At 31.6% G+C, this 21,503-nt stretch overlaps 2 long non-coding RNA genes across 3 annotated transcripts; one reads left to right on the forward strand and one right to left on the reverse strand.

The window, feature by feature from the left end:
* The first annotated feature begins 9,057 nt into the window (after nt 1-9,057).
* On the forward strand, nt 9,058-11,916 carry LOC134271431 (uncharacterized). The gene is made up of 4 exons (XR_009993023.1): nt 9,058-9,209; nt 9,495-9,599; nt 9,916-10,076; nt 11,327-11,916. It is a non-coding gene; the product is annotated as an uncharacterized LOC134271431 (long non-coding RNA).
* A 4,582-nt stretch (nt 11,917-16,498) lies between these two features.
* Nucleotides 16,499-19,956, reverse strand: LOC134271432 (uncharacterized). 2 transcript variants are annotated; one of them, XR_009993025.1, is made up of 6 exons: nt 19,815-19,956; nt 18,844-18,908; nt 18,209-18,316; nt 17,665-17,748; nt 17,120-17,215; nt 16,499-16,752 (listed from the first exon to the last, which is right to left on the reverse strand). It is a non-coding gene; the product is annotated as an uncharacterized LOC134271432 (long non-coding RNA). The 2 variants fall into 2 exon arrangements; XR_009993024.1 differs by lacking the exon at nt 19,815-19,956 and having other exon boundaries at nt 18,844-19,070.
* Between the last annotated feature and the right edge of the window lie 1,547 nt (nt 19,957-21,503).

Here is a 21,503-nt window from a genome sequence, read left to right on the forward strand (position 1 = left end):
TAAATAACTCGCCATTTTTAAGATTGATCACCAAGAAATACTGCCAATGATGGCCAATTAAAAGACAATGTAGGTCAAAAAAAAAACCAAGCTGTTAAGACATTTTAACAATCATTCTTTACATAAAAGTTATATTATTTATGGAGACAAATAGAAATAACTAACAGTATTCAGGCTCGAAGTTCACTCAAACAATGCAAATCAGGAACAGCGCAAACACGGACCTCTAAAACATCAGAGGCGTGATCAGATGCCTTTGAGAGGTTATCATCCCCTGCCGACCGGGCACAACATTGTCATGATGGAAGTTCCATCGACAATTAAATGTGAAAATAATGACTTACAATTAATATGAAAATCATCGAAGTCAATCAGCATTTGACTTATAATAAATTGTGTTTGCTGAAAAGACCATTGTACCGACCATAGAACTGACGAAATGATTACTTTAAACGAGACTGCTGGTATTCTTATTTCACGAACTTGTTTGTTAGTAACTGACCTCGTTTATAAACTGATCATACGAAAAGCATGTCCCTGCGTATCAAATCAACTGAGAGAAATACCGGGTATAATTCAAAGGTATATTAATGCATTAGTAACGGAAGTTGACGATCGAAAATCTTAAGTCTCACATTTATCATCAACCTTGTTTTAGATTACTCTTAACGTCTAACTATAGTAAAATTTCCAGAAGTGAAATAGTTGTGTCAGACTCGGTGATATCTCTTATTTCAATTTTATTGGGGTGAACTGTATGGAGATAAAGAACAGTATTCAAGCTCAAAAGCTCATTTAAACAATACAAAATAGGAGCAGAGCAAACGCGAACCTCCGTAACATCAGAGGTGGGATCAGATACCATGGAGGAGTGAGCATCCCCTGCCGACCGGTCACACCTGCCATCTGCTCCTTGTCATAATCGGAAAAAACAACGGAAAACTCCGTCCTCAATTCAGTGTGTAAATAATGGACTTTCAATTGGTATGAAAAACGTCAATCAGCATTTGACTCAATGATAAATTTGTAATTTACGAAATAATGACTTTAAACGAGACTGCTGATATCTTTGTTTCACCAAATTGTTTGTCAATAATTTACGTCGTTTTAGAAATTGTTTATACGTAATGCATGCTCTTGCGTATCCAATCAATTAAGATAATATTATATAAACCCCTTACTTATGTAGTATTATACCTTGATCACCTGCATACGGAGTTTATATAACTCAGTTGATTCGATATGCAAGAACATGCTCTACGTATGAACAATTTCTAAAACGAGGGAAATTATTGACAAACAAGTTGATGAAACAAGAATTTCGGCAGTCTCGTTTAAAGTCATCATTTCATAAGTTCTATGGTTGATACAATGATCTTGTCAGCAAATACTATTTATCATTGAGTCAAATGCTGACTGACGTTTTTCATACTAATTGTTAGTCAATTATTTATACACTGAATTGAAGACTGATTTTTCCGTTATTTTTCGATCCTGACAAGGAGCACATGTTGGGAGTGACCGATTGGCAGGGGGTGCTGACTCCTCCATGGCACCTGATCCCACCTCTGATGTTTGGAGGTCCGTGTTTGCTCTGCTCTTATATTGTATTGTTTTATAGACTTTTGATCTTGAAAACTGTTCGTTATATCATATGTCTGTAATAAATATATTTTCTTACTTTTGTAATACCTTCTGGCATACATGTATACCTGGTATACTAAACTGCGTATGTAGAAAGCTATCTTATTCTGGCATTTCTATCAAATTTTGTGTTTTGATTAATACTTGTAAAAGTTTAAAAATAATAAATAACCTTGTAACATAATGTAGTAGTCTTTCTCTTTGAAAATGTTTTTTCCTCAGGAAGTGTAGATTCATATTTGTTCAAATCATGACCCCCGGGTGTAGGGTGGGGCCAAAATGGCCGATCAAAGTTTTATATAGGAATATATAGAAAAAATCTTTAAAATCTTCTTCTCAAGAACCACTGGGCCAGGAAAGATGAAACTCAGGTGGAATCATCCTCATGTAGTGTAGATTTAAGTTTGTTCAAATTATGACCCCCAGGGTTAGGGTGGGGCAGTTAATGGCCGATCAAAGTTTTACATAGGTAAATGTAGGGAAACCTTTTAAAATCTTCTTTTCAAGTACTTCAAAGCCATGATTAGTAATATTAATATGAAATCATCCTCAGTAATGTAGATTCTAGTTCGCTCAAATCATGATCCCCTAGGGGCTTAAAATTCAAGCCCCCCCCCCCCAAAAAAAAAAAAAAAAAAAAAAAAAAAACCACAGTAAACTTTCAGTTCTGATCTGATATGTGCTCTTTCCTAGCCGATGTGCTCAGGTGAGCGCTGTGGCCCCTGGGCCTCTTGTTTATATATCAGATACACAGGACATTACATCGTAATTGATCGGTTTTGAGGAAAGAAAATCATATTTTAGATTTGTTATTCCCAAAAGACGTCGCTGCAGTCTGTCCTTAAAATAAAATCGAACGAACTAAGTCATTGGTCCCACGGTAGCGTGTTGACTTATGATCTCTGACAATGTACACATTTTGAAGAGGTGGTAGGTTACATAAACATGAAGATCGCGGTTGACTGTTTTAAGTCTTTAATTTCCAAAAGGAAATTAACCTCTAATTAATTAAATCCTATTGAATCATTCGTATATTATTGAAATATATTATTTTTAATAGCATTAGTTCCATTATGCATTAATTTAAATTCCTTAGAATGATGAGGTTATAAAATACACACAGAACTCAATTTATTTACAGGACAAAACAATGAACCCTTCTTTTAGAGTTTCCTTTCTCTGAGAAGATCAAAGGTTAACACACAGAAGGTAAAGTCTGATGAAGAATTAATAAGTCTATTAATCTTTTTTAAATTCTTTGTATTTCATATATAATACTAAGAACTGGTGCACTTATGGGCAACTGTAAAATGTGAAAAAATAAAGAATCAAATAAAGCAAATTTTTTCATCTCAAATCATTAATTGATATCTAAACCATACAATTCCACAAATTTTACCACTGAAATTCATGAATATACAAAGAGTAAAGCCATACAATGTGGTACGTATGTGATTTTCTACAGTGAGTTTTACCCAAGTAAACATTCCAATCGCATCATATCGGGTCTTTCCGTCAGAGGTCGGAAAAACGACCTCGAATGTATTAACATCACCGGACGTTAAAAATTTATACATTTCCTGTTTATTCAAATACAGGATAGACTGATTTAGAAGTCCCTTCTGTGGTATATTTTATGTACTGTCATTACATTAAATAAAGTTAAACTCCATATTCAACAGATAAAAGGTTTTCATGCATTTATTTCAAAGACCGTGAATAGGGGATGGGGATGTCATGGCGATTTCGAGGTCGTTTTTTCCGATTGGTCAACATTCATCAAAGGTGTTCACTGTATAGCCAGACTTTGAAGTCGTGCCGCTTAAAGATGTTTGTATGTATTTGGTTTTAGAAACAGTAGAGGGTAAAGAAGGTTTAGTGCCTTCATAAAAGTGTCAACATTTTTATCATTCATGCAAGACAATGAGACAGGTATTGAAGTCCACCTAAATATTATACTATAGTAGTTTACAGCTAACTGTAAAGTTTCACGTTACGTCACGATCTAGTTGACAGCTGCGCTAAAGGTAAATTGTATACGTCTCCTAACCGGAAGCTTTACGACTGGAACTTTAATCTATCTCTGATTGGTTGCTCGTGCAACAAACTATTTCCGTGTCAATGTTGATGATTTGAGTTGATCAATCACGTGAATTGTTTACGCTGGATGTATCTGACGAAAAAGATCGTGACGTAACGTGAAACAATTAGCTGCAAACTCTAATACTCTTTTTTAATTTCAAAATTAAAAGAAACTAATATCAATGCTTATTGTATTTTTTTTCAAATGCAAGCGTGCAATTTTCTTAGTTTGATCACTATGGCTTCAGGCATCTGCACAACCTCATTCGATTTTTTAAACATATAAAACAGCGGAGGAAGTATCATTCGGCAAACGCTCCAGTCGATGATCCGCCATCAGATTGTTCAAGTGTCGATTTCAGCATTTGACTCAATGATAAATTGTATTTGCTGACAAGGTCATTGTATGGACCATAGAACTTACGAGATGGTGACTTTAAACGACACTGCTGATCTTCATGTTTCTTCAATTTGTTTGTCAATAATTTTCCTTGTTTCAGAAATTGTTTATACGTAGAGCATGCTCTTGCATATCGAATCAACTGATATATATATATACTTCGTGTGTAGGTTTAGGTATATTTAGAGCTGAATATTTTCTCCTTTATTTCTAAGAAATATTGCGTTTATCACTGCATGAACTACAGTCGGCATGTCGCTTGTACAGATTTCTTGATCAGTGGCTGTTCCATCAATGAAACGTATAATGACATTCGCATCATTAATACAATAATTAATCTTTTTAATCCTTCTTTAAATAATTATTTAAAAAGATATAAATATAAACCATAAAATGTCTTTCTTTGTTTGTTAATACTATTCTATTGCAGAAAAATTTACATAACCCGCTTACGCGGGTTATGTAATGCAACAGCTGCTTCCGTTCATTCCAGTAACAACAAACAAAGAAAGCATTTTATTGTTTAAATATTACATACGTTAGGGAAGTTGACGATAGAAAAGTTAAAGTCATCACGTTTATCATATAGCTTTGTTGTAAGATTTACATTAACGTCTTTTTCAAGTAAAATTTCCAACTATGAAACAGATGTGTCAGATTCTGTGGCATCTTTTATCTCAAGCTCACCAGGATACTTTGTATCGACGTAGGAATGGAAATTAGCATTGTTAATTGACAATACGTCGTCGATATACTGTATCTATGTCGAGTTGAAGGCCACGGCAAGTGTTTTCTTTTTACGCATAAGATTTTGCACAAATTCTGCTTCATATGAATGCAAAAATAGGTTTGCCAAGAACGGAGCGCAGTTGGTACCCATGGGAATTAGATTGTTGGAAGACCTGGTCTCCAAAAACCACATTGATATTGTCAATCAGAAACTCAAGCATCTTTTTGATGTCAACTTCAGAGTACTTGTGTGTGCAATCAGAATGTTTTCTAACAAAACAATTTTGCAAATGACCAATGACCAAGTAAGTATATTTTCGAGTTCCATTTTTATTGAAAAAGAGGCAGTTATGATATCAAAAACCCTGGACTTTAATTTATTCACTTTAATGGCTGTGTATAAAGTTGAAAAGTCGTGGGTTTTTAAGCTGTTGATTTTGGTAAAATCATTGTCCAAAAGTTCTTTGGAATTTTTTAGGTATCCACATCTGATTTACATCACTCCTTGAATATGTTGTTGCACAGTGCTCCTGACGTTTTTCCTTCACTACCGTCAATATCTTAGTGAGGAGTAAAGAAAGAGGCTTGCTTGAACATTTACTGGAATCTGCAATGTATCTTTATTTGTAAGGATTTTTATGAAGTTTCAGAATCCAATACATATATGGTAGTTCAAAATCAATTTGGTTTTTCGGGATATTAAAAATACTCAAAACTGACATATGATTTTGAAGAATTTCTTCCTTAGAATGGGAACTATGAGTTGGATTACCACTTGTAGAATTTAATCCAAGTTCTTCTAAAATACAATTTATATAAAGAGCCTTACAAACGAAGACAGTGGTGTTACCTGCTTTGTCAGCAGGGACCAGTACGTACTGATCATGTAAACTATCTAATTCTTTTTCATTTCTGGATTATTGAATACAGAAGGATATATGGTTTTCATATTGCCCCTCAATCTTTTAATACACGATTTTAACATGAACTTGATACATTTAATCCATTCAGACAGTGTCAACGTCTTCTTTTTCATATCTGGCCCATCATCTGGCGTAATCTTCAACAGAATCCATAATATTTATGAAATTTCGACGCCACTTGAAGGATCAGGGTTCCCTATATTTAGGACCTTTTAAAATAAGTGATCTAAGGTCTTCATTATTAATTATATTTACGTCACCTATAATAATGTGTCCAGCAGGACTATAGTTATAGGGTGAAGAAGAACTTGAACACGATGGTGGATTATGTTTCAGATACTCGATGTCCAAGCCATGTAAAGGTTTTTTTGTAATTGAGAAGTTTTGAAGCAATGATTGATTTATATTTGTAGAAAAGACAAGGTGTAGTATTTAACTGGAAATATGTGGAATACAAGACTGGACCCTTTTGTGATTAAGAATATTACTTATATTTACCGCGTCAATTCCTTTAATGGCATATTGAAGTTTAAGGAAAAGACGGATTGTTTAAGGAGCTCACGGTCGGCAGGGGATGGTCACTCCTCCATGGCACCTAATCCCACCTCTGATGTTTTGGAGGTCTCTGTTTGCTCTGCTCCTATTTTGTATTGTTTTATGGATTTTCGATCTTGAATACTGTTCGTTATCTCCATATGTTTCATTTAAAAATCAAATCTGTTTTTAATCAACAGGCTACATTATTTTCTGTTTGTGTCATAGATTTCCTTTAAACAAGCACATATGTATGTGGTTAAAGACATGCAAAGGCGGCGGAAAGCAAGTTTTTAGACAATTAAAATATAAAATATAAAAAAATTACATGTCATTTTTTTTAATTTCCTCTTGTCTGCTTTATTTGATTATTGATGAACAATAATCAGTTAATTCAATACGTATAAACAGTAATACTGACGTGTGGTATTTGAAACAAACATAACACTGAAATTCAGACAGAATCCATAAATGACTAAGAACAGTGTGATACACAAACATAAGTCTGTGTCATACGTATACAAAGCACATCGGAAAAGGGTGTATAATGACATCTAATATGAGGGATAAACTAAGATTCAACTTCCATCAATATATATACGTCCTTAGTGTATTATGATAACCTCAATTAAATGGGATGTCCGGCCACCTTTAGTGCAGTTAGAACAAAATGTAAACATTTCTTCAAATGGCTATAATACATAATATTTTGATCAACTTTTAAGTCCTTATGATAAAGATACAATAAAAATGCATAACTGAATGCATGTTGTGCATATATAATCTATACTTTTGCAGAAAAATGCTTTTGATATGCTCCTTAGAACTGCACAGCTACAGAATTCAGCAGAGCCTTAAAAATCCAAAAAAAAAATGTAAAGTGTGCAATAATGTTCTCTCTACAATCATTTGTTGAGAAATGTCTAAATTTTGCACTTTTAAATGGTAATTTCACGTTCAAAACAGGGTACTGTTGTCTTCAAAATGAGTGTCAAGAACCATGAAAGTAGTTCATAGATAGCAGCACGTGGTCTATTTTTAGCACAGAATTTTGTTTTCCAGACCTCTTCTAAAGATGGAGGTACATAACAATCTTAAAATGTAGAAGAGAAATTCCAGTGGCAAAATGTTTCAAATAATATGAACGTTTTTAAAAGAGGAAATGTGTTACAGTGTGGCTTAAAGTAATTAGTATTATTATCGAACAGTTGTTAAATAGTGAACGTATTGATATAAAAAAAAATTCTTAAACTCTTTGATTCCAGGAAAAATGAGCACCATCAAAGTTAAAAATTAAGAGTTTGTAAGTCTGCCACAGATAACTTATTTTATCTATCAAAATCTTAATTATCACCAATGAAACACAAAGAAAATTAGACACATAAAATCGATATGATTGACCTTGTTTTAGTACCTGCTTGTATACTGTGTCGAATAAACATTTACAATTTTCATCACATCGGAGCACCATTTGAAAAGGAATGAAATCAATCAGAGTAGGTTGGGAGATTTACTGAAAAAAAACTCTTTTTTTATTTGCCAATATTGTCAAAATGACAATTTTACAGAGTAAACAAAACAATCAACATAATTAAATATTTTAGACCATCTTTAAAATGACGTTTGGTGGTCCTCACAACTCAGGGGAAAATTATTGGGTCCATATAGGTGAGAAAAAAAAATTCCTTAACCCCTTCACTTCCGTACCGGTCAAATTGACCGGTGGCGCATTAAAACACGACTTCGCGAAAATAAGATCTCCGTATCTATTTAATGGTAGCATGAAGGTATATAAACTATATATCATCTTTTTGGAAATTTTCTCTACTTTTAAAATATCTAAAAAGATTATGTCTTGATTGCCGGTATTTAATCGATTTTACGTTGTAAAGACAAACGTGACTTTTTGAAAATAGCGTAATTTTCCAAAGCGATTGCCGATTTTCCAGACGATTGACTTTTTTTTCCTGTTTCACTTTATAAAGAAAGCATGGTATATTCTTAAAGCACATTTTCTCTACTTTTAAAATATGTAAAAAATATTGTTATTACTTTAAGGTATATTTTTAAAACAAGAATTTTCTTGCACTTATGTGTTTTTTCTCGATTTTATTCGTAATGTTTAAACAAAGCTCAGTTTTACGTTTATTTCTGTGTTGAAATAGGGAAAACAAAATAAAGCTGGTAAAAGTAGAGAAAATTTCCTTTCCAACAAGCCCTTACAGGCCTTCTTAAGCTCAGTATTTTTTTAATTACGATAATTTGAATTTGTGAACTTCGCATAGTTTTTATGGAAAAATCGATCAATATTTACCATGTAACGTCAAGGTCGATATTGTTGCGTCTTACTCGAAACAACCAATTCTTTTATAAGACTTTTTTGACCATTTAAATATATATTTTTTACTGAAATAAATGCATCATATAAAAATACATTTAAAAAAACAAATATATACTATCGTTCTGCCTTTTGTGTGAAATGAAATGTCAATTCATTCATCCACATGTAATGATGAAAATTTCATGTAGTGTGTGATGTACATGATGTACATGTACAATGTTGAGAAAATTGTAGATTCCTTAAACGTCGATCTTTACTAAAAAAAAAATCAGATTTTAATATAGTTGTATCTTGTTATATTGTATACTTAATTTGCAAATTAATTAGATCTATATTGGCACGAAATTTAACAAGAACACGCATTTATAAATAAATACGACTAATCACTGTATGAATTGATACGAATTGAAATAACCACGTGTTTCCGCTATGGTAGCAGTAAACAAACAACATGATGGTGATCCGAAATCTGAGCGTCAATTTTCATGATTATTTCACGACGAAGATCATCACATCAATGAATCAAATAATACGGACATGCCTTTGGTATTAGCAGGTGAGAATACGTGTATATTGACTGAATAGTTTAAGTTTAAAACGCAATTAGTTCACGTTCAAAAGAAAACTAAATGTACACATGTACTATTAATAGATCTTCATATTTTAGTGTGCATATTTCGTATTGTTCAGCCAATTTTGTGTTGCTTTTGAACTTTGATGCTTTTGACAAACACTCGTAAGTTCAAAGTAAAATCAAAGTTGCCATAATATTAAATAGATAGTTGTTTTCAGTATGTGTGTACCAGTGTGTACATATACCACTTTCACTTTGAATTTTTAGGGTGCTGGCACCATATGCAACAATACTTTCATCTGTGAATACCCACTTGCTAAGCTCACCATGAACTACGAATGCCAATTAATATGTAAGGACACTAATGAACAGGTAAATTTTTGTTTTGTTGTTGAAAATTTCTGTATTTCTAAAATTTCAAAAAATAAAGTCAAATTTCATTTGTGTCATTCTCATGATATAGCATTCATACAAGTTTATAAACATTTGATTTATATTTTGAAAAATAAGTGTTTGAAACACATAATACTTATGAAGCTGGATTATTCATACAAACACATTATTTAAACACGTAATATCTATTTGAATGAATGTCGAGATATGAAACAAGCTGTTTTTATAGACTGCTGTTGTATTTCCAATCTGCATAAAGTTTGTGGTTAGAATTTCCATTTTCTCATTTTTTCAGACACTTTCCAATTATCGTACATCATATATGGGTGGTCAAACTCACTGGATGGTGTATCAACACTCCCATGCTCACGAACAGCCTTGCCCCAGGAATTTTGCCCTAAAGTAACATTGCAGTCTATTGTCTCCCTTCTTTTTACAACCCTGGCAGCCATGCAGGTATGCAATCTATGAAAGCCATGAAGGGACATAGAATTTTTAAAAATTTATAAAAGTAAACCGAGTTCTCGATTTACACAATCCATTCTCTCGGATTGACAATCTGTTATAACAAATTGCCAATTCATATTCTCACAGATTATCTTCCCTCAAATTACACAATCCATTATCTCAGATTGTATAATTCATTCTCTTAGTTTAAATGATTCTTTCCCTCGGAATGTAAACCCTTCCCATGATTTCATTAAAATTATTTATCTGTACATATCGAATATGGTAATACATGTTTAAAGAATAGAATATTGTAGTATTTTACATCCAACCTTTCATTACATATTACGGTCCAAAATGAGAAAAATACAAGAACATTTTCAAATCCATATGCTAGTACTGATATTTGTACAAACAAAAAATCTTAGAGGTTTTTGTGTTACGTGTATATTAAGATAATTGAAAGTCTGAAATAGTAAAGTGAATATGGGTCCTGTGTAATCATAATATTTCTAAAATAAATATACGTTGAATTAGTTATGAAAGAGGTTGGAAATGACTGGTTGCTGAAACAAAATAAAAAGAAGTGAACGCACTAATTGATTAAAATGGTTGGATGTATCTGTACATATATGTGATAAAATTCAAGAGCACAGATTGCCAAAATCTTAGGACTGACGTTGTAACAAATCTCGAATTATTAATCTGTGAAAACGAAATTACAAGTATGTAATTCGAGATCTCAAATTATGAATCAAGGGGGCGAATTATGAATCTGTAAGATCGGATTGTGTAATTGGAGATCTCGAATTATAAATCGAGGGAATGATTTAGTATCCATGGAATTGGATTGTCTAATTTGAGATCTCATTTTTTACTTTTTGAAAAATTGCTGTGTCCCTTCATGGCTTTCGTAGCAATCTAATTAAAATTAGATCTTCCATCCACTGCCAGATTTTTTTATATGTTGCGATAGAGTAAACAGAGGTCTGGCTTTAGTCAGATTGCCATATATGCTGTTTGTTTTAGTTCAGTAATTTTACCATAATGGTTTACTACAAGGTTGTTGAATTATCAGTCCTGATACATTGACTTAACAATATCATTTAACTACTTGAATCACACAATAGATGCAATCTTAATTTTAAAAGGAAAATCAAATAAATGTAGTAATTTTAGCATTCTTAATTTTATTTATAAATGTAAATTCATATACACAATGACATGTATCTGTTTCAAAATATTTAAATCTTTTGCAGGATAGAAGCTGATCACTTGAACTTGAAAGCAAATTATAATGTCTTGGAAAAGTCAAAGAATTTCCTCCAGTCTTACAGAGAAGTAACAGTTGATAAAAGAATGGTGGACACTAAAAGTGCTCTTCAACATTTTGTTGAAGATTTCAGTCTGATTTGGAATTCATCTTGCAGTATATCTGGATTTGTATATTTGGATATAAGCGTCAAATTTTCAACTAATTGTCTAAACAGTTTTGGGCTAAATATTGCCAATGCTATTTATTATTATTATTTCCCTCCAAGATAACATGTCAAGTCTTTATTGTACCCCTTAAGCTCTGTTATACCAGAAAAATCTTGTAATGAAATAATTTAGTGTTTTTTTCTTGTAAGATTAAATCCATGAAAATAAAGATTATTTTTAATGGCATCAAGAGAATGGATTTCTTGTTTAACAAAAAGATTGTATATGTGTTTTGCTAGGGGTTTTTAAGAAGCAGACCAGAATTCTTTGCACGCAAATTTTGTCGTTCGCCATTTTTATTACGTCAACTATTAGATGATTTATCCATCTATGAAGCATTTCAAAATTGATATTTACTGACAGTTTAAAGCAGAATTCTGTACTGATATGACCTTGACCCCCTGAAGAACAAGAGTGTCAAGGTCAATTTTTAATACAAAAATGTTCTTTCATTTTATGGCCCATATATATCTTACAAACAATATCATGGAATATACAAAGAGTGTCTAGAATGTGTCCAGAATGTGAAATAACAAACATGTACATGTATATAGCCAAAACCTTTAAAATGTTGTTGCTTAGCAACCACTTAAAGGTCATTAAACAGATATTTGAACTAAAATGATGCATGGATATTGCAGTTCTGATCCCTTCTTGAGAGTATATTCAGAATTTTCCATTTCAGATTCCATTGTGTAAAATTATGGCAAGAATATTGAAAAGTGTTGAAAAAAATTGATGAAACTTTTGCGCTTATTTGACCTTTGACCTCCTAAAAAAGTTCTAATAAGGTCAAACTTTAAGACAATTTATCTGTTGTATGTCCTTTGTAATTTTATGACCTCACATCTAACTTTTATATGTGCTGGTGTGCATAAATGTATCTAGATTGAGTAAAAAATGAAAATTTCTGCTCGAAAATTAAAGAATTCTGCGTTGCTTAGCAACCCCTTTTAAGTAGTTATATGCAGAATTGAAAAAAAAGTTAATGTGTTTCATGTACTACAGTATAATGCTCTTTTGTGGGTATATCCCAAATTTCCTATTTCAACATACATAATACTTAATATTTAGCTTGAAGATTAAAAAGTATCAAAAAATTCCATAAAATTTTGCACTTAATTGACCTTTGACCTCAATTTTTACTAATAAGGTCAGTGGTTGAGCATCTAAATAGTCATAAAATATTATCTCTATGAAATTCCCTTCAAAATGGTATGCATTAAGCCTAGCTTTCACCTAGGATAAAAAAGTTAGAAATAATTTAATAATGCCATGTCAAAAGGCCTCCAAAAACACGTAAAATGCGCCGGAAGAGAAAGGGTTAAAATTTAAACATATTTGTTGACGGAAGAAAAAGAAAAAATATGTCGTGTAAAGGGATGTAAAATAAAGTGAGTCGGGCCATTTCTAGGCAGTACATGTAGGTCGGGAGAGAGGGCAACCAAGTATTTTTATAAAAAGTGGTCTTAACAATATAAGGCTAGTACATGTTCCATCACATACTTAGTAATACAAAATTTCTGAAGGTTTGGCACCATTTTGAAAAACAAACATAGGATTTTCGGGGGGAGGGGGGGGGGCTAGCCTCTCAAAAATTATTTTCCGAAGATAGACATAGCATATGCAATGAACTTTCTTTGCAAACATTGTGCGTCTTTTAAATTTTAAAGAAACAACTCAGTATACTTTATCAAACTTCGTATGTTAGTGGGAGCTTACAACTTTGTCAACACAATGAGACATGATGTGTTTTTATGTCTAAACATTACTCCATACAATATGTTGGTCATCGCAAATAACCTAGCTAACTATCTAAGGTGCCTGAAGGAAATCCTATAGCTGACTATTTTTTCTATCTAACTGCTAAACAAAATAGACATATGTACCAACTTTTCGAATGTAATACATGTTTTTCATGCACCGCATATTGTTTAACATTTTCATATTAAAAGCTTAAGCATCCTCCTTGCAGAGCCCCATTTGAAAATAACTTCTATCGCCACAGAAAATATACCCGCCGTAAACACATGGTTTTTTTTTATTATTTTTCTTGAGTTTCAAAGACACCAACAAATTATCAAGATTTGTTCCATGAAAAATTAAATATAATCATGGTAATAAACGCATCTATCCACAGCAGATATATGCACATGCCAACCACGTGCTCTGTGGAATGATATTTAACGAGAAAACTCGAGCGATAAACAAAATTTTTTCCCTATTTGCTGGAGTGGGGTTAAAATTGCGTTTTTTCATTAATCAGACGATGCGATGCAACAAATAAAAGTAGTGAGTTATATAACCTAAGGATTATTACTTAGTAATTTCTTGTCTTGGTGTTGTTATGGTTACATTTATTCTAAAATCAATGTTATTTGAACTCTGTGTGACAGAGGAATGGTGGACGAAATAAACACATGGCCTCAGGAAGACCCTCATATGAAAAATCAAATTTTCAAGAATTATGGATATTGACAAGAAAAAAGCGAAACAAATGGCTGTAGCCATATTATCAATAAATCGAACTGACATCATTTTCTGTGCATTTTTCATCTCCTGAATGCTGTAGCTGCGCAGTTCTAACATGATTAACACTGCATGAAAAGTCGGGTTTAATTTTACCTTAAATGCGATTTAAATGCTGCGATTATTTAATGTTTAAATGCATAATATAACATATTGTGGGATCACAAATGTTAGAAAATAATTAGCATTTAATACGAGTTTAATGAAAAATTAAAAGAACAAATTTAATAAAGTTTGGAAAATTGTAAACTTACTAATACGTTCGGATTTAAGTCTGCCGTAAACAAGTATTATACCTCTAATATACAAAACGTATAATTATTATTAAACATGGCCATAAAATAAAGTTTTATGGTCATATTAAATTTGTTCGTTTAATAAAATTTAACGTAGATCTTTACCTCATTATTTTTTGTTAAATTCACACTTTACTTTATAATACTTCCAAAAATTACGTTTTATATGGAAAATTGTAAACTTACTTATACGTTCAAATTTTAATCTTTCATAAACTAATATTAAATCTCGTGTATAAGTGATGAAAATGTACGGATTAAACCTTCCCATATCATTAAGATTTAAAGTTGTATTTGATGAAATTTACTATTATTATATTATTGCATAATAATTTTATTTTATATTTATTCCATCAATAATTTGTATGGTTTACAATTGCGGGTTTTTTGGCAAGTATTTTACAATCATACACAAATGCATTTCTCATTCAGTTTTATTAGATGTTATCTCAATAGACTACAAACAATGAGTTCTAACAAAGTACAAGATATTTCAAATTTATGCCTAAAAGTCAGAATTTAAAAATTTACAATCATGATTGTAGCTCAATTATAATGGAGTAAATTTCTACATACTAGTAGTAAGTAATATACTGAAGTAATTATAAATAATTTAATATAAGAATAGAATTGTATGTAAAATTCAAATCCGTAATAAATCAGAACACAACAGGTCAAAAATGTAGTCATTCTGGACTCCAAAAGACTGCAAAATCTGACTGAAACTGCCCCTATTAAAACTGCTGCATGGGTTGTAAATGGCTTTTCAATTTCCCACAATAAATTATATCATACTTTGCATAAAAAGAATAAAAGTTGCCAATAAAAGTTGCCCATTCGTTTTACATGTACATTTAATAATACACACTAAGCCACTGACAGAGAAGCCTCACTCGCCCACAATCAACAGCAAAAGGATCGGTCAGAGACACCACCTTTCTCTTACTTGGGTATCAAGATCTGCAACTTACTGCCAGCAAAGCTCTTTCAGACCACCCTTATATTGTTTCCCAAGTATTTCCACAATAGATGTCCATGCACTAATTATTCAAGTTTGACTTGTAAAATACTTAATGTTGACTGAAAAATACAACACACAAAAAAATCCTTTATAACATTTGGTTATGTCAATTCAAATTAAGAAAAAAGTATCACAATTACACAAAACAATAGCAGCTTAAAATTGTTTCCAAAACATGTAGCTCATTTCTGTTCCAACTGCTAGGTTTATTGCTTGATGATTGTAATTTAACATATCCTCATTAAATCAACTTTACATTGGAATGCAAGACATTTCAATAGTGATATTTTTAACTTTGCCTTAAAATATCAAGAATGAGCTCTGAAACATGCACATATAAAAGTCCTGTATAAACAGTAGTATATTTTACAAATTTTTTTAAGCCTTAATTACAATTTTAATGGAAAAGATTCTCGTCATAAACTGTCTTACTTCAACTGGCAGGAAACAAATTAATATTTTACTCTTGCAATTCTCATTACTCTTTCAATATCAATTGTAATATTTATTAAAATCAAAATTCACCCCTTTTTTTACTCAGAAATGTCTCTACCTCATTTGCCTATTCTATTTTTTACATCTATGACTCACTAAGCCACTGACAGAGAAGCCTCACTCGCCCACAAGCAACAACAAAAGGATCGGTCAGAGACGCCACCTCTCTCTTACTTGGGTATCAAGATCTGCAACTTACTGCCAGCAAAGCTCTTTTAGACTACCCTTGATTGTCTTATTTTTTTCCACAATAATGTCCATGCAGTTATTATTTAAGTCAGACTTGTACATATATGTAATATATAAATCAAAATTAAAATGTATGTGATTGCATACTACACAACAAACCAATAAATGTTTAAACAATAAAAAACATAACAGTTTCAATCTGTAATCAAGCATCAGAAAAAAATTTCACTGTCAAAAATACAACACTATGTATATTTTTTTTCTTATCTAACACTGAATGTGTCAATTAAAGATAAGTAAAACAAGCATAACATTTGTGCAAAAAAGTAGCAACTCAGATATTTCATCTCTAATAGCCCATCTCTGTTCAATCACTACATCCATAGGATTGACTCTTTTCTGATTCTTTATTTGTCCTAGTTCTCCTTATGCTCTGCCTTTTAGAGTGCTTTGATGTGAGAGTTGCACTTTTGGTGTCCTGTTCTTTGAAAACTTTCTCACATTCATCAGAACGCAACTTCAGTTTTCTAATTTCATAGATAGTATTATCTTTAGAATCATTTTTTTGTACTATGAAGACGTAATCAATATTTAAAACTGCTTCTTCTTGCTTTTTTTTCTCTTCATGCCAAGAAGTTTTCAGCTCTGGAGAAGCACATCTAGCTCCTAATTTCTACAACAAACATAAAAATAAATACCAATTTGCCTATATATACATATTATATGTGTGCTTCCGGATTTATGCAATTGCATATATTAAATAGTACACAAAATCTGAGTTGATTGTAAAATTATCAATTGACCTAAAGGAAACACAGCTCAATTTTGATTAATTAAAAAAATTACAGAGGACCACAAAAGATATGCCATTTTTTCAAGTCTGGGTAATAACATGAATAAAGACAGATAATTATCTATAATTTCAGGCAAGCGATCGAGCTACAGATTATGAAGCTAATGTTGTTATACATGTAAATTGGGGACTATTGATTTTTTCGCCTATTTTTTTTGTTTTTGGAGCATTTTATTACTATGTTTACCTGCTTGACCTTGAACATGTGAAGTGCCCTTTTCTCTGCTCCTCCGGAATATATTTTTTTCATTTAGCAGCAAGATACTATGGATATGGTAAAAAGCTGTCACAAACAAAATATGAAAAATTAATAACAGGTGTGGCTCTCCGTAGAAAGAATATACAAAAAAGGAGAAAAAAATATACAAATAGGGTATACTTATGACTAAAGCAAGAAGATAACATTTTACACAATGAAAAAAATTCTCTGTGTCATCTAGGTAAGTGAATTACATAAAAAAAGCCATATAATTATATGTATAGATCAAATTTATAGACAACAAAATATGATATGAAACATGCATAATGGTACCGTAGTCCGAACACATGGAATTTGAAGATTTACAAAGTTTACGAAAATGAAAAGAATAGCATTTACAGCATTTAATATATTAAGACATACGTATCTATATTTTAACAACAGCAAGCTACAGATTTTGTGGAAGTACATGTAAATTGGGGACTGGTGAATTTTTGCCATTTTTTTTTTGAGCAATTTACCAATGTATTTACCTGCTTGACCTTGAATATGTTGAGATGCACAGCCCTTTTCTTTGTGTTCCTCCACGATATTTTATTTAATGTTACAGAAAGATACTATGAATAAAAAAAATATGAAAAATTAAAAGCATGTATGGCATCTCGTAGAAAAAATATACAAACAGATGTATTTATGATTAGAGCAAGTAGATAACATTCATACAATAATAAAATCCTTAAACTTTGTGATCTAGTTCAGCGAATTATTTCAAAAACATATTATGATATGTATTAGATTAAATTTAGAGACAACAAAACATGATATGAAATGGATGTACATACTCGGAACACATTGAATTTAAGAGTAAACAAAAATGCAAAGGTTAGCATCTACAGCATTTAACATGCAAGTTATTGGGATAATGAGCAAGTGATTTATTTATAAAGTAAAATATATTTAATTTAACAACTTACACTGTAGATAGCAGGTTTTTAAAGTGGACAGCAAATGCAAAGTTCTAGTAAATGGTGGCAACCTCATACACAATAAGTCGTACAACAAATGATTAGTTCGTACCTCATACTGGGTAGCCAAATATCTGGTCAAGTAACTTTCAGAAGGAAGGCTCAGCAAGTTCAATGTTGATCATTCCCATAGCTACTTCAAACTTTTCTGGCACAATTTCTGAAAGAAAAGATGTATCTTGCAGGGTTTTTTTGTTCAAACTAGGATTAATTCTCATGAATGTAAAAATTTGAAAAGTTTATATATGACAGACAAATACCAGACACAGATAAGAAAACTCGCTCGGGTCTTAAAATAGCTCAGGTGAGCTAAAAAAATCAATTCATGTGATTTTATTGATCTTATCAGAAAATTTAAATCTTTCTTCCTACTGCTTTTGTCATTTCTTGTGATCATTCCTGTAAATAATGCATGCATAATTGTGCATCATAGAATATGATAGCTATTTTTAATAATTCATGCTTAAGTATTCAACGTAAAAAAAAAATTATGCATAGCTCAGAATCCATTGCTATTGTATTTTTAGGATAAGGAAAATAAGAATATAAACCTCGTCTTGTTTACTTGGTATATAGCATTTCAAGCTGTTGCAATATTTTTTATAGTCTTATGCTTAAAGATACAGGTTGATAAAACATTGTTAGTTTATTTGTATTAATTGAAAATTTGAGCTGCATGGTTCTCACCATTTTCACAAGCTGTCTACATAGCCGGCGATGTGGGGAATCGTCTCAGGCACAGTCCACTGCAACTATTTAAATAATCAAAATAAGTGCTAAATATATTCTTGAGTATGCATAAGAAATAAATAAATATTTTATTACATTGTACAACATACTCTGTAAATGCTGAACAGAGGAACACTTTAATGACTAAAATTCTGAAACCAATACCAAACGAGAAAATTCTGGTTAAAATCTAGCTGCAGATCTGTAGCTCTCCGAAAAAAATATATTGATAGACCGGAGAGCTACAGTGCCACCCATTGAAAAAACTGTATATTTATTGCGCACAAAAAAGTGCGCTCGGTTCTTGATTTATTTCTCCATGTTTTTAAAACTGTAATCTCAAAATATTACTAACCGTGTGTTCCTAACATATTCTTTCGCTGTTTCCACAACCAAACATTCCTCATAACTATTGTTAATAGTCCTCCTGACCCTGATATTGTAATCATCAAACATTTCGCTTATTTATACTGCCATTTTGGTTTCAAAGATAATTCGGTCCAATACGCTTCGTTCGGATGTCAATTACGAGAGTACTTGATAGAAGATAAAGGAATTTTTTGAAATCTTTCCTTATTTGCAATTGAGGTAAGAATTTGGAAGAATTAATTAAGAACCGAGCGCACTTTTTTGTGCGCAATAAATATACAGTTTTTTCAATGGGTGGCACTGTAGCTCTCCGGTCTATCAATACTTTATTTTTCGGAGAGCTACAGATCTGCAGCTAGTTAAAATCCATCTTTAAGAGAGATAATTAAAAGTGTTAAATAATTATTACAAAATTTAAATAGCGCTTGCCCAAACGCTTTTACTGCCAGGCATTTTATGTGTAGTGCCCAGACTAAGGAACAGTAACATTATCAGTAGCAGAGGCAATTATTCATTCAAGGACACATGATAAAATTTTGTACAATGTACATTGTTCCTACCGCTAAACAGGGTCGTAAATGTCTTCATCTTCTGTGAAAACAGAAATTACATCCAAAGTTAATCATGCTTCTCCTTTTCGTGTCACTCTCTTTCGCCCCGTACAACATCATGATCATCATCAAGTTCAACATGGCTGCGTGGAACTCTCCAAAAAAATTGAATTTCGGCGCGGTGTGTTGTTTTTAAATTAATTGCTTTTCGAGCCCGACTTCGATCCCGATGTAATTGTACTACAGTAGTAGTCGATCATAGAGAAAAAAAAAAACTAAGTTATATTCCACAATTTTGAAAAAATCTACATAAGGGTTAAATAAATAAAAATGATAAATGAATAAATTAAATTAATAGGGTGCCTAAACGTTTTTTTCAAAAATGTTTCAACATAAGTTTACATTAGGTATAAAGAATTATTTATGACATATTGAAAATACCAAAAATGTACTTAAACTTTAAGTATAAGCATATTTACTTTAACATGTCGATATTCTTAAACGACACGTATAATTTTCTCAATTAAACTATATTATTCTCGACGTATTTTGCATTAAATGTGATTATACTTATTTGAAAACTGTACTTAATTATATCACAATATATTTCATATAAAATGTACCGTTATACATAAATTAAATTCAATACAAGAAATTTACTGGAGTAAACGAATTTATTAAATTATATTAAACGCGACTTTTCATGCAGTGTAATTTCCTCCTAATTCCTCCTAATTAAAACAAAATAAACTTAATTCTTTACTAATTTTGGTCTCTTACAGTACGTAATGAGTGCATTAGCACTTTGAGTAACTTTGGGCTAGTTTGGTAGAGTATTAAGCGCATTTTTGTGTTTCTTATTTTACACCAGACTTGATCCAATATGGCTTGTACATCCCCCTTAACTCAACCTCCGAAGGATCTGAAGACTATCAACATTAATCTAATACATATAGGCCTTTCAATTAATTTTTCAAGTTGCATATGGTAAAAACATTTTATAGATATAGATTTTTATATACATGAATTAATCAAATAAGATAATAACTTATGCATACCTTTAATTAAATCATTAAAAAGTTTAATTATTTGTAGATAACTACTTTGATGTTGTGTTTTAAGGACAGGTAACTCAGGTGTGAAAAATGACCAACTAAGTGCCGATTTATGAGTTATCGTTTATAAAAATGACATATAGGCTGCTTCAGCATTGGTATTTCTATATACACAAAAGGGTTCCTTACATTATTTAGTACACAAAAGTGTTGACAGTAAGAAGGAGAATTCTTACAATGAAGTGCATTGAAGTGGTAAAATTTTCTGCTTGGATGGAACGTTTTGAGCTATCTGTAGACACGCCCATTTCTTTAGAAAAGAAAAATCTGTCAAATGATTCAATCGAATACCCGTAGAACAGGTATTTCATAAATATAATCGACTGATACATGTGCTATGCTAACACCAATAAACATGATAAAATCATAACTATGTACAAAATCGTTGCAATGCGTGTTCTACATAAGCGGAAACTCTATAATAGCTCTTTCTTATTTAAAAATCTTCATTCTACATAGGCGGGAACACTATAATAGCTCTTTCTTATTTGAAAATCTTCATTTTAGCGTAACTCTTGTTGCTTGTTGCGGAAAGTTTAGTGTCTAAAACATTACGACGAATATTCCTTTCTCATTTCTAAAG

This window comes from Saccostrea cucullata, unplaced genomic scaffold (genome assembly GCF_032062105.1).
Source record: "Saccostrea cucullata isolate Sc308-1 unplaced genomic scaffold, CSIRO_AGI_Scuc_v1 ctg2778, whole genome shotgun sequence".
NCBI lineage: Eukaryota > Metazoa > Mollusca > Bivalvia > Ostreida > Ostreidae > Saccostrea > Saccostrea cuccullata.